The sequence below is a fragment of the Anoplolepis gracilipes genome, chromosome 2 (genome assembly GCF_047496725.1).
Source record: "Anoplolepis gracilipes chromosome 2, ASM4749672v1, whole genome shotgun sequence".
Taxonomy (NCBI): domain Eukaryota; kingdom Metazoa; phylum Arthropoda; class Insecta; order Hymenoptera; family Formicidae; genus Anoplolepis; species Anoplolepis gracilipes.
Genome location: NC_132971.1, coordinates 11,481,926 through 11,496,479, shown reverse-complemented (window position 1 = coordinate 11,496,479; position 14,554 = coordinate 11,481,926). Strand labels below are relative to the sequence as shown.

The following is a 14,554-nucleotide window of genomic DNA, read 5'->3' as shown; positions in this document are numbered from 1 at the left end:
TCAATCTCCCAATGCAGGGCAATAAAACTTCGATATCTGACCAATGTTTTAAAAATACTCCAGTGAATAAGCAAAACCGAAATATCTCTCGAGTGTGGAATATTTCTCGCGATTAAATGCCGAACATAATTTTACATAATTTTATAGAGGCATCTCGCAGTCTTGTGTCATTAAACTATTTATGACATGTGTAAGATTGCATTTATATGACTCATAATACATATTTCATTTGTATAATATACACATCATAAGAACATTCAATACAGTATCGATGTTGTTCAATTACAATATTATGTAATTAATTAATGTGTATTATTTAATTAATATGCGAATAATCAAAAAGAAATTATGAATTGTTTAGTTAAGAAAATAAATAATAAAAAAAAATTAAAAAATTTATAGGCAGAATTTAAAATTGACTTATCATAAAATGATTATATAAAATTAGTGGATATGAAAATATTAATTGAAAAAAATCTTTTTTCTTCTTTTTTGACAGAAATTTCAAATGTTTATAAATAAATTAATGGCCTATTGATTTTATTAATAATTGTAATATATATTTTAATTTATAATTTATAATTTATTAATATAATTTATATATTATATTATAATTGATATATTAAATATATTATAATTAATATTATAACTTTTATCAGTACAAAAAATATATTTAATTACATGTAATTGTATTAAATACACTATATATTGTATTAAAATATTGTTTAAAATTAATTTGCAGTAATTGTGCGAGATTACGAAACACAAAGGCAAAGTTGACGATGACAAAAACAAAGTTTTTTGCTTCTTTTGAAACGCAGCCACTGAGAGAAGAAGACTTGCACTCTCAGTGGCAGAGTCAGCTATGACTGACTAATGAAATGACTTGTGCATTTCACTTGCGCGCATCGCATCGTATGCATAGCAGGTGCAAGCAGGGTACCGAATAGCCACCAAATGTCAGTTTCTAACCTTCGTTGCGCGTTCAAGTCACATGCGCACAAGTACGACGATACTTATTCCGACAGTAGTTCGTCGGAATGAAACGATGGCCGACAGTAAGCCATTGAGACGTATCATGCACACTTATCTCTTACAAGCTTGACTTGTCAGTAGTATAGTCAGTTTAGTGATAATCGGTTGTAGTCACCAGCAGTTACCTCGTCAGTAGCAATTTAAGCTTTTCAATTTCGAGACAATGTTAAAATCTGTGTATGTATGTTTTGTATAAAAATTCTTACCTAATATATTTTTCTCCAGAAAAAATGTTGCAAAATTTACAAAAAATAATATACAAAATTTAATATAAATACGAGTAGAATTTAACTGTTGAAATAATATTGAAAAAGTTTTTGTATATACAATATATAAATTTATCGTGATGTACTATTATTAAATGTAAATCATTATACATAATCATCATTTTTTATAGTAAACAATATTGTTGCATTTTTTACTCTTATGTTAATATAATTTAAAATTAATTATACAACTGTATCTTTCAAGTTGAGAATATTTAAATAGAAATAACAAAACATACACTTCTCTTTGAAGATCTCACATTTTACAAATCAATTGTTGCAAAAAAAAATGTTAGATACTTTGATTCGTTATTTGTACATTACGATGGATTACAAGGCAGATGTAAAAGCGCAAGCTAAATATTATGAAGGTATATTACAATGGTGAACGCGAACGCGGAAACGGACACGTAAAAATACCGCCAGCGGATATATTTACCCTAAAATTTTAATCAACCGTTCAGTCCGACAATAGCGAGAGCGCACCAGTCACAAATATTTACGCACGTCAAGTGTAGACACATTCAGAACGCACGCGGCCGGCTGGATATATCAAAAATAAATAAAATATCGGGGAACATTTTTATTAAAACGCCGCGTGCGCGGCGCTTTATCGTTCGAAATTATCGTCGCTGACATCTCTCTATTCCCGTTGCCGGAGAACCGATCAAGCACCCGGACCGAAAAAGCGCCGATAACGAAGGCAGAATTTAAGTCTCTCCATACATACCTCCACTTGTAAAATCAACTATACAGAGTGTCCTAACACTTCTAAATTTCCTTTTAAAGGTAGATTCCCTGGCTAATTTAGGGGTGATTTTTCCTCGAAATAGCGAAAATAAAAAAAGTTATTATTTTTTGCAAGCTTCTAATTTTCACCATTTATCTATCTTTGTAACTAACAGTAAGTCTTTAATTAAAATAAACTCCATTTAAAATTAACTGAAAAATGTAGTTGTATCGACATTTTTATTCCACAAAGTTTAATTTATATGAAAAATCTTTTTTTTCTTCAATGACTTGTAACTCGAAAATTATTTATGCCTCAACATTTACGCTAAGGAAAAATCGTCTCTAGATTGATCAAAAAATTCGCCTTTAAAAGAAAATTCGAAAGTCTTAGGACACTATATAAGAATTTCTTGCGTTTATCTATACACACACACACACACACTAAGAGAAAAAAATATATAAATATACAAATTCTGACTATATGTATATGCGTCATTTATAACACACACATGTGGATTCGCTTTGATTGAAGAAGAATGCTAACACCACATTGCAAGCATTACGCAAGCAAAGTGCGTAGGCCAAGGCGCCACGCGTGATATCTAGCGGGTGTTCGCTCACGAGCTAGAGATCCACCGATCGATCGGCGAAACGATTCGAAGAAGAGACGCAATTATCATACTAATCGTTTAGAGTTGCGAATTCCGTTCCGTGTTCGATACTTTCACGATGTGAATCTATCATCAACGAGTCACGGAATAAAGTCTCGCGCAATTTATCGGGCATCGTCCGTGGAAACACGTGTGAAACGCGATGCCTATCAAACGTACCAAAGCGCCACTTATGCAAGAGTCGCGATGACGTTCCACCATCGAAACAAGTGATTTAGTAACAACTTTTTCAAGATTTTTGAGCGAAGCGAGAAATAGTGGAAATAAGAAGTTGAAAGACGTGATCAATTCGTATCCGACTAAAATAATACATCGTTTTAAGACATTTTAATATCATAAAAAATTTTGCAGAATTGAAAAGAAGGCATAAGCATCCTCGATAATTGGAGGTTTAAGTCTCTGAAATTATAGCTTCTTCAAAAGGAGGAAAAACCTATTTCCAGCTTATTTCTTATTTCTTTCTTATGTTTCTTCAAAATACAAAATATCTATCTTTAAATTATCGTATTTTTTATATGACAACAAATAAAGTGATTTAGAATTTTCTAACGTGATTTTTTTTTTTTTACATGGAGTAGATGCAAAATTAGATTGTTTTCGTCATATTTTTGAATTGAGAACTTAATGCGATATTTAATTTGATTGTTCGGTATGTAATTTAATTTTTTAGAGCTTAGACACAGTTTAAAATTCAAATGTACAATTACACAGTTAAATGCTTTACATTGCCAGAAATGGAACTTGATGGTGCGAATTAATTCCGACACAGTTTTCATAATATCGATTTTTTTAATTCCTGCTCGCGACCCATATACGCGAAATTATATAATGAAAGGCGTGAAAGACCTGAGTATATTAAAAAACAGTCGAGTGGTTATCGATGCGTGACACCGACAAACTTATCACGGTCTACTTAGCGACGTCGTTGTAAAATCAATTAAACCACTCTTATACCGTGATTTTTCCTTATTTCCTCCCGTTTTATCCTCATCCGTCCCGCCGCGTCACCATCGGACAGTTCGCGTTCAGTTGCTCTCACCGCATTACAGAATCAATTTTTCATCAAGTTAGGTCACACCATAAATATATCCGTCGGTTTTAAAACTTTTCCGCGCGTCTAAAGAAGCGGAAGAAAGAAGGAAACAGATAATATAGTAGTTTATTTTATATCCTGAAACATTAAATTTTGATATGCGTAAAAATAAGAAATGCGATCCTAAAGAAGATGATTAAAAATAGAAAAAAATAGAAAATAAATTATCAAAAAAAAAGGAAAAATTCTAAAATTATCGTGTCCTTGCACAACTAGAGAGCGAATTGAGGAAAAGCGCGGTTCCTATAATGCGTCATATCAATGACTACGGAATTACATCTGTTGTTACAATTTAATGATAAGAAAGAAAAGGGATAGAGGTTAAATTCTATATTGCACATGATTAATAGATGATGCACGCAATTACGATTGAACGCGATAGATTTACAATAAACGATCGGTCGATCAATTGAAGCGTACGTACAAGAGGTGTGCGTGAACATCGTTGTTTGATTAAAATTTCTAATGAGATGAGTGTAGTGCATGTATTTACAACGTAACGTCAAGAAGGCGTTGTAACTGCCTCGTTCGATCGTGTCAGACATAAATATTGTTCGCGAATATTTTTCCGCAAAGAAATTATCTTCGTTTTTGCACCATTTTAAAGCAATATCTGTACATCATTTATTTTTTATTTAAATATTTCTGGCTTTTATTTAAGCTCTTTTATTTAAATATTTATTTAAATATTCTTGAATATTATATATTCAACGAAAAGAGAGCCTAATTCGTTACACTTTTTTAACTCAAAACAATTTGCTAAGGCTTCTATCGCTGCTCGAGCTCCTTAAACAATTATTTAAAATTATATATCGGAGTTATAGAATATTAAATTAATTATTATTAATTTAATATTCTATAACTCCGATTAATTATTAAATGTTATTCTAATTATATAGTTCTAATTATTCTCAATTGTCACCTAACTCCGTTTATACGTTATATATTTTGCTCTCTACTGTCTTTATTGTTTTTTAATTTAATTTTATTTACACAGAGAGCCATAATACTAGTTATTTAAATTAGTTATATATTATCAAATTATTAAATTTTCTATTATCTATTCTCGGAAAGAACTCTAATTAATTTGGTGATTAATTTGGCTGTTTTACTTTGGAGAAAATTTCGAGAAAATATCTCTGACTTAAAAACATTCTACTAATGTTTCCAAGATAATTTCCTTCCACTCTCTGTCAAATTTATAAATTTTCCAAAATCTCAACGACTTTATAACTTATAACGTTAAGCTATTGTAAATTTCATTATTCTTATTCAAAATTTCAAAAGGAATGAATTTCCCAAGAGAACGTTAAATATGTTATCCCAGAGTCTTTTGAAAGACAGGGTTAAGAGCTCTCTCGTGAGCCGGAAGGGTGCAAAACGAGAGATGAAGGGCGTCTTATCGACGCGTTCGCCCGAAACATGGGAGAGGTAAGCCACGTAATGAGAATAAACGTTTAACGGCTAAGGACGGCTAAGTCCAGAGACTGGCGTTCGATCTTGAATAATTCATCGGAAACGCACGCTCGATTAGGCCCAGTCACCCCCACCTAAAAAGAGTCGGTTGGCGCCCTACGTTCTCTAACTCCCGTAGACCAACGTTATCGCAATGTTATCGTCAAAGAGCTAAAACGACAAGATTTTGAATCTTAACGCGTGTAATCTGATGGAAAAGGATTATAAACATTAAGATCAAGATTCGTCACTTTTATGGAAAATCAGGTCGAACAAAAGAATTTCTGTTTCAGCAGAAATATCAGATGTTTAATTAATTAGTCCCTGAAAATTTATAATTTTTTAATTTTTGTAATGTTATTACTTTCCGATCTTTAACAATTAGTTTAAAATAATTTAATATTTTCTAATTGATTTTCTCGAAATTAAAGACCCAATTTTTAATAATTTTTCTCACCTGTTTTGTTTTCTTTAAAAACTTTTTTTACGATTAGTATATCTTTTTTATAGCGTCCATAGTTTCTCTTAAAATAAAATTATGCGGTAAAATAAAAGAAATGACCACAGAAAACGGAATTTCAATTGCCGGAGGCATGCAACAGTAAATTGCATGCCAGCTATAATTAGAGCATCTTCCTTACATTATTTTTTCTAAGACAAAATAGAATGAATAATGATGATAATTGGATGCAGAAAGAAAACTCCGATCACTCGGAGACATGCGATAGTTAATTTCGTGCTCAAAGAAAAAAATCAGCTTGATGACGTGCCTTGAAAATTTATGTAAAAATGTATGACAAAATAATACAATACATTTTGTAACCAAAACGTGCGTGTCAAGCAATAATTAGAATCGCATATTGACAATGCATTCTGTGCGATATAAATGGTCAAAATATGTTGTGTGAATTTTTTCATTACATGTTTCCATAATCTTGCTATTAAAAATTAAATTCTATATAATCTCTACAAATAAAAAATTCGCGCAAATGCTTGCATTTATCACTTATAAATGAATCTTGTGTATTTTGATAATTATTCATCTTCGCTTTAGTCATTGAAATTACTGAAATTGTGTGATAATTATTTTATATAGAAATTTTTTTGAAAATGAAAATTATCCGTATGTAAGAGAGAGAAAGAGACATTTTCTGTTGCGTTCGAAAAAAATTAATGAAATATGCTTGTCACGCCGCAGCTCAATGAGTTAACAGTTAAGATTTACGTCGCATCATTAGCGTTTCAATAGTCATCGCGGATTAAGGTTAACGCAGGTAACAAGAGGAGGAGAGAGGGGGAGAAGGGCACCTCACGAATCTCCCTGGCAGAAGTGAAACCAGGATCCGCGATTGTTATGATTCTCTCGCCTCTCTTCGCGCGTACAATTATTCTCGATTAAGGGCAGAAGTCAAAGAAGAACGTCGAGAGGAAGAGACGTGCTCGTTCCCTAATTTTCCGCGATTCGCGGAATGCATGCTGTTATTGACCGACGTCATATGCCGTTATAGGAGAATCGCATACAGTGCCTGTGTAAAAAGAAAACCCGCTTGTTCTTTTTACGCAATCCCTGCATCTCTCTCTCTCTCGCTCTCTCTCTCTCTCTCTCTCTCTCTCTTTCTCTCCTTCTTGATTCTTTTGATGTCTCGCCGTCTCTTCCCTTTTCCTCCGCGCGTCCGCGATATTTCTGTTCCATGGAATGCACACCCAGCGGCATTCCTCATTGGCATTAACGGAGGAAACGTCGAGGCCGCCTGGTTCGAGTACCACTCCCACGGGGGAAAGGGGGAGCAGCAGGTACGGAAGAGGCCACGAAGTGATCAGAACGAAAAGAGTGGGGCCTGACTTTTATACGTCGGTCAATCTGCCGAATCCTCGATCGGATATATAATTATTTGTTTAACGTGTAATTTACATATATTCTCGAATTCCTTGAGTTTCTGTCAAATCAGTTATAATTAATGACGTTTTATATCATTTCACATGTACATATTCTAATATTTCTAATCGTAACGGGTTTCTTGAAAATTAAGAGGAGTAAAATAATGACGCAATTTAGACAGGTCTACTCTTTGGAAATCCTCGAATTTTCATAAAAATTTATTGAAATCATTTGAAATTTTTTCAAAACTTCTTTGATAATTTTGTTTTTATATTATTATAAATAGTCAGCCAGTCAAGCAAATTATTTAAAAAAATATATATTATAAATATATATATTTTTATTTATATATTAATTATATTAATGTATTTATTTATATATTTAACACAATATTAAATATACAATACATTCTTCGTAATTTTTAATGGTGAAAAAATGAACTTATGCAAGTAAAAAAAGCTTATATTATAAAACTTAAGACTTTGTTTTTTTTGTATGAGTGAAAAACATTAGAAAACGCATGCGGTAAAAATTTATTTTTAGAGAAAGTTGTATGAAAAAGTCTTTAAAATATTCTCTTTATTTGGAATTGTAAACAAAAATATCTGGAATATCAGAGAATTATTTTACAAAATTTGAGTAGACACCCTGCTAGACGAAAAATTTGTTGCGATTTCGCGGTAACCGCGGTAACGGTTACATATACATATAACGCGGTTTTGTAGAATATATATGTACATACACGACGGACCGGATCAATCGTTTGATCGATGGATCGAGAACGATGCTCGCGTCGAACGGCATGTTCCGCGGAAAAGTGGGTTAAGAAAGTCTCGAGAAGAGCGTTAGGCCTCTTTTATGCATACGGTTTGAAGCGCGCGTGAATCGATCTAAACGAAATGTCGTACTACTTTCATTGATTTTCAGTTTCGTAGTAAGTTTAGACACATGATAAAAATGCGAATACAAATTGTAGGGGAAGTTAGTTGAGAATATTGGAAAAACAAGCTCGATGAAATACTTGTTTGCTATTATTAAAATTATCAATCTATTGATAATCTAATCTATTGATAAATCAAAAGAAGGGATGTTATCTTGGAACAAGATAGTTCGCTGCTCACAAAAGAAAATATTCTTCCGTCTATTATATTTTTCTAAGGCGTCAAAAAAATCTCTTATTAATAATTCTCTTTCCTATGGGTCGTCTAAGTTATTTTAAGTTGGTCAATCTCGTACACGATTGTAATCCAACCTAAATATTATACTTGAAGCGGGGGCGCGCTATCCAATTGCATTCAAAACTACATTTGTCCTTTCGAGAAAACGAATAAACGAAACTTTCCAAAAGTGGAACGCCGGCCAAGAACATAGCGATTCATCTTAAATTTCGCAGTCGGCCAAACGTCGCTGCTTTTACATTCATCCCGGCAGTGACACTAACGGCGATTTTGTGCGGCCTACAACCGTGCCATCCCGACGATTTTCCCGGTAACATTGGCGATTCTAAACATATAGTTCAAATCCTTTCTGGGTCAGAGGAGATTAATTGGCCGTAACCAAGAACACTGTCGTACTATGGCGGTAATGTATCCCTTCGTGAGCTTATAATAACAATCATTAAGGGCGGCCATCTAGTTACAAAAGTACTTATTTAAGAAGACTACATCGAAGGTCGACGCCCCCATTAAATTACAGTCTTTCTTCACGTATACGTATATCGAAATACACCATTTCATTCTCTAAAAAAATGAACACAAAAAAGAGATAATAGTATATAAATTAATATCGAAAAAAGCATAAGCTTATATATATATATATTGTTTAATTATTTGCAAGACTTTTTTATAAGAATATTTTATCTAACATAAGTTTACGGTGATCTAAGTTCTTCGATGGAATATGAGCGCTCAATATGATACGCCTCTTCAATTAACCATTTTTTAAGACACGTGTTCCGAGACAGGCGGGATGGCACAAAAGGGTTGAGCCTTGACCCAGAAAAAAAAAACTCGAGCCCTTTTCATGCGAGAGTGACGTCGACTCATACGTTCCACTAGGGAATACACGTGGATGCATTTAACTTTATCCAACATAAAGTACCAAGGTCAAACGGGTTTTAAAAATGTTTAGAATCTTTCGAATCTTAGATTATTATTACAATCTCGGGTTATACAAATTTTTATATACGCACATAAATAATAACTTAAAAATAAAAAAGTGTATTTGTTATTATAATAAAAAATAATTATCTATTTTTATTAAAATTTTATAAGTCTCGTCAAGTGTATTATTTTTCTTAATATTTCTTTTTTATAATTATTTTCTAAATTATTGTCTTATAACATATAAAAAAATGTTTTAATTTAAATTTTTTGTATTATCACATAAAAGTTTGTTTTAATTAAAGACATAATAAGATGACCTTGAATCTGAGATTTCGACGTGCTAACTCGAGGATTAAATGACTGGAGCTCTTTTGCTTACTAATGTAAGATTGGCGATGATCCAGCAGTACTCGAAACTTTAATAAACCAACCGTTCGGCGTCCAATTACGTTAGTCATCGTCTGCAGAATGTAATTAAATTTTGACACGTGTGGCACGTTTCTCTTGTCGTAATCGATTCATCAAGACTGCAGCGGTGTCAGTAGTTATTAAATGACGATTAAGCATTTTGTTCGTTGCTAATCATATCTCTGATATGTATTCTATCTAACATGTTAAATTTAGTTATTTGCATCAAACTATTTTTAATTTAACTTACATTTATTAGTAAGGGATCAAATAATTTAACAAATTAAAGATCAATTATAACTTTTCCATCTTTTTAATAACTTTCCAAATTATTAGATGTATAAATATATCAACGGAGTCGGAATTGGATTGCTTCTAAAATTTGAATTTTCGAAGCAATCCGATTCCGTTATATCTATCGTTAAACTTTTATTAATCTATTATTATTTTCTTAATAATGCATATATATATATATATATATATATATATATATATATATATATATATATATATATACATATATATTAGAGTTAAAAAATACATATTATGATAAAGAAAATAATTATATATTTTTCTTTAAAATTTTGTACTTATATTTACATAATATGAAATTATTCTTAAATTAAATTAAAATTTATAGAATTTAATATTCATTATTTTTGGAATTCTACTTTCAGTAGTTGAAAATTTGTCCTATTCACGAATAAAGAGAGGAATTTTTTGTTACGTGCGAATGATTAAACCTTGACCTACGAGGCCAAAACTTTTTAGTAGAAAATATCGCGTTGTTCTAATCGTACTCTTTTTTCCGCGATCGCTGACAAATCAACTCAACCCTTGTTATCGATAGGCGCACTCCGATGGCAAGAGGGGCTAGGGGGCGGGGGGAGGGGAAGAAAAGGGAGAGGGTGAAGGTGTGCGCTTACAGACGCCCAAGTGGGGCAAAAGGGAACCACTTAGCCGAAACTGCAGGAGTCTGGGAGTCAGCAGCTATTCGGCAGACGTCACTGGCGCCAGCGGACTACCTTAAAGCCCGGTCACCCCCTTAGTCGCCTCCGCCGTCGACAATCTCATTCCCCAAAAGCGTCGCAAGAATTATAAAGTTGGTGGAGGAAAGAAGAGAAAGAGAGGGACGGGGGAGAGAAGACTTCTTTCCTTGCCACCCCAACCTTGTCAGGCGAACCAAGGCAACCAGCCCTCCCTTCTCTCTCTCTTACATGCTCTACCTCGATCTATCGTTGCATCTTTTAGTCTTGCCTCTATTCACTCTCTTTGTTTCTATCCTCTTTCCTTACTTGTTTCTCCTCCCTTCACGCAGAGCGTGTCGCTCTTTTTCTCTCTCTCTTTCTCTCTCTCTCTCTCTTTCTTCTTTCTAGATACTTTTTATTTTAACTTGGAAGTTTTCGTGAGAAAAGGAACCGATCGAGGACAAGCAGGAGTTTCGAGCTTCGACCACGAGTTACGGACGGCACGGATCTGAAAATCTGTTCTCCATTAGCGCGACGCCGACCGGAAGTCGTTCAATTAGAGTCATGTACCGTGTGATCTCGAAATAATCCGGCGCTCGAGAGACTCCATTGTTATTTCGGACGACAAAAGTTTCGCTGAGCATGTTCTCGTTTAATGAGGGACGCTTCTCATAGTTTCGCAGTTTCCGCTCTCCGTGGCCGAGACTACCCTCGCGAGTAGTTTTACAGGACGACGGATAAAGCTCGGACTACGACGGAGTCGTTCCTTTATCGTCGTGCTCGATAAAACGGAGCGATTCTCCGGATTATCACGTTATCAACTCTCGTCTCGTTATCCATTGCCCGAGAAAGAGAACGGCGGTTTTCGTCATTGCAATAGAAAATAGAGTAGAAATGATTCTGATATAGGATGATTGCAATTAAAGATATCGGCTAATTAGAACCGATTTAGGATAAAGTGCCAATTATATCGCGAATTTCGTATTTTTAGACCGTAAACTCGATAAATCGATTTTTCCGTTGCCGCGCCTTAGGTGGAAAATTTTCGCCCGCGTAAAAATGATTGAAAATATTTTCTCGCACGGCGGGAGGAATTTTTCCCGAACCGCTACCGAAGAATTACCGCGGAATTTTTCCCGTCACCGTCACGACATCGCCGGCCGCGTTGAAACGTTCGTGCCTCGGAGCGCGTTTCTTACGCGTCGCGGCTGCGTTTCAGTATCGGTTTTATCCTGACGCTCGAATTTATGCCCTTTTCGCCAGACGGTAAATGGATATGTAGTCGGATGAAAAAAAAAACTAGAGAGAGAGAGAGAGAGAGAGAGAGAGAGAGGAACAGAAAGGAAGAGAAAGATAGAAAACAAAAAGACATCGATTTCTCTACCCCCTTCCGCGAAACTAACGGAGATCGACGTGCACATACCGGTTTCATACGCACAACAAACTACTGAAACGGCCGCCGGAAGCGTTAATATACCGGGGCGTAAGCCCGGGGGCGGTATTTTTTCGCCGCTCGCGCGCGTTCGCCACTCTGAAAAATATTTTTCTGGAAGCTAATATCTCTCTCGGGCCGATATTCCGCCGTGTAAATAATATCCGCGCCCGTAGGGACAACAAAGTAGGCTGTCATGTGAGTGCAATCGCCAAAAGAGGCTCTCCGGGAGGGAAAAAAAATGAGTCACTCGCGTGGCCAACGCTCGCGTCATTTTTTCTTGCTGTCTGCTCGCGCTTTGCTTTCGTTCGATGATGAGAGTGAGATCAAGGAAAATCGCGAAAATCGCTCGACTCGACGTTACCGTTCATCGAATGTTGACCAAACGAGTAAATAAAATGGGTTTATATTTGATTTAAAAGAAATGTTTTCGTCAAATTATTAGGTCCATATATTTTTTTATTTTTATCAAGTTAATTTTTCACTTAATTTTTAATTCGATTAGAAACGAAGATCTGATATCGAATATCCACAATATATATGTATGACTTTGAATAATTAATCGATCGTCTTGAAGGATAAAGAATTAACATGCGCTTTAATTATTGTACTTAGCTCTCAATTAGTCCTTTTCTTCTGTTTATCTCGATTTAATTCGATTTCTCCTAATATTTTTATTAATATCGACTCTTTGAATTACTCGATCTCTCTTTGTTATTCCTTTTTTTCACTGTCAAAGAAATGAGTGTAATATCGTGGCAATTAGTTTGCGAATCATTGCAGGCTCGTGAATGAATCGGTGGCCGATTACATTTCATTCTCGACATTTCTTTTTGCAATACTCGAGAGAAAAACATTATTGCGGCGATCACGCAACCGCGTAGATTGAGAGAGGAAGCCAACATCCAGCCGGTTGCAACCGGGCGCCGGAAAGCACACGCTAGAGCGCGATTAGCAAATGATTAATATCGTCGAACGTTTATCCGTGCATTCATATGGCATTTTTATTTCCATTAGTGCGACGGCGACAACGACAACGACGACGACGACGACGACGACGACGACGATGAGATGGTAGGATAAAGCTGTAATTGCACGCCGTGCACTTGTGCGTGTGCTAAAGATTAAAAGGCGCTGGTAGCAAAGTGGGAGTTATTTTAGTCGCGTTGTGGCAAAGTACTAACAGCAAAAAGCGATTTTTTGCGAGAAATCACGTTACATTTTTACACCATTTCCCGCTATCGAAAGAGAAAGAGCAAGAGAGAGAGAGAGAGAGAGAATAAAGTGTGAAAAAAGAACCGACGTAAAGAGGAACGTGAAAACGTTTTAATTTTTAACGTAAGCTTTACGCGTGCAAATCGCTACCGACCAAAAGCAAAGAGACAGATCGCATTATCCGGACGCGATTATCAGCGTAATTTCGTATAAATCGTCCAAGGTCGGTGCAAAGCGACGCGAATATTTAAACGCGCTGTAAATGAATACTCTGGGAAATGATGTCGAGGAGATTATCGTCTCGTAAGCGCGTCGGCTATCTATACCGATTAAATAGTCGACTATTCGTAAATTATGCTTTCTCTTGGCTTTTCAAATAATTTTGTTCCGTTGAAATGTGAAATATATATATATATATATATATATATATATATATATATATATCGAAGACACAGATGTGCACTCTTTTAATATCTTCCATTTGTCAACTTTATTTCCGAAATAGTTTTCAGATTTTTTTATACCATTATACATACTTTATAAATGTTCTCTTTGTTTTAAATGCTAAGATCTCTGTCGGCGTCTATAAATGTATCACTCTTGTGCGAAAAAAAATAAAAAATTGATATGAAAGTATTATCTTATCAAAATTATACATTATCCAATTGTATTATCCGCGCACCCAGCTTGGGCTCATCGCAATTAGATTCTTTCTTATCTGTTATGAACATTAAATTGAATATGCAACTATGGTGGGCAAATCCTTACCTTGTCTTACGAGAAAATCGAGACATGCCGCGAGTGTTTTTTCGCGTAAACGCGCGTAATTGTTCGTCGCTTACGCTTCCTCGTCAAACAAAATGCAACTGTTTTCCCGGTGATGGCGATCAGCAATATTGTGTTAAGGCTTTCCATAAAATTCGCGGCCCCCGGCAATGTAATTGTTATCGCGTCCAAGTCAATAACGATTTCGCACAAAACACCGTCGGTATACGGGATTGCCCCGCTATATGAATGTGTCGGCACGTACGAAATAGCGGTGGAAGGTAGAAGGGTAGAGGGGAGAGGGCCGGCGGGGAGGGGGACGGAAGCACAAAACGTCGAAGCGATTTATTAAATACCATACGGCTGAGCACTGTTATGACACGAGTATGCAAATATTATTTTGCGTGCACGAGGGGGCAATCAATGACCTGCCTCTCCTCTCCCTTTCCCTCCTGTGCCAATCCCTCTTTGCATCCGCCGAATATCTTTCTCCCTTCTGCAGTTCCGCCGATCGAAAACGCAACGCGAGA

At 35.2% G+C, this 14,554-nt stretch overlaps 1 protein-coding gene and 1 long non-coding RNA gene across 4 annotated transcripts in view; one reads left to right on the top strand and one right to left on the bottom strand.

Annotated features, from left to right (window-relative positions):
- The window catches only part of Foxo (forkhead box, sub-group O), a 157,180-nt gene that overhangs the window by 30,515 nt on the left and 112,111 nt on the right, over window positions 1–14,554 (bottom strand). The gene's annotated exons all lie outside the window — the stretch shown is intronic.
- LOC140675037 (uncharacterized) overlaps window positions 1–14,554 on the top strand; it is an 84,876-nt gene that overhangs the window by 41,731 nt on the left and 28,591 nt on the right. The gene's annotated exons all lie outside the window — the stretch shown is intronic.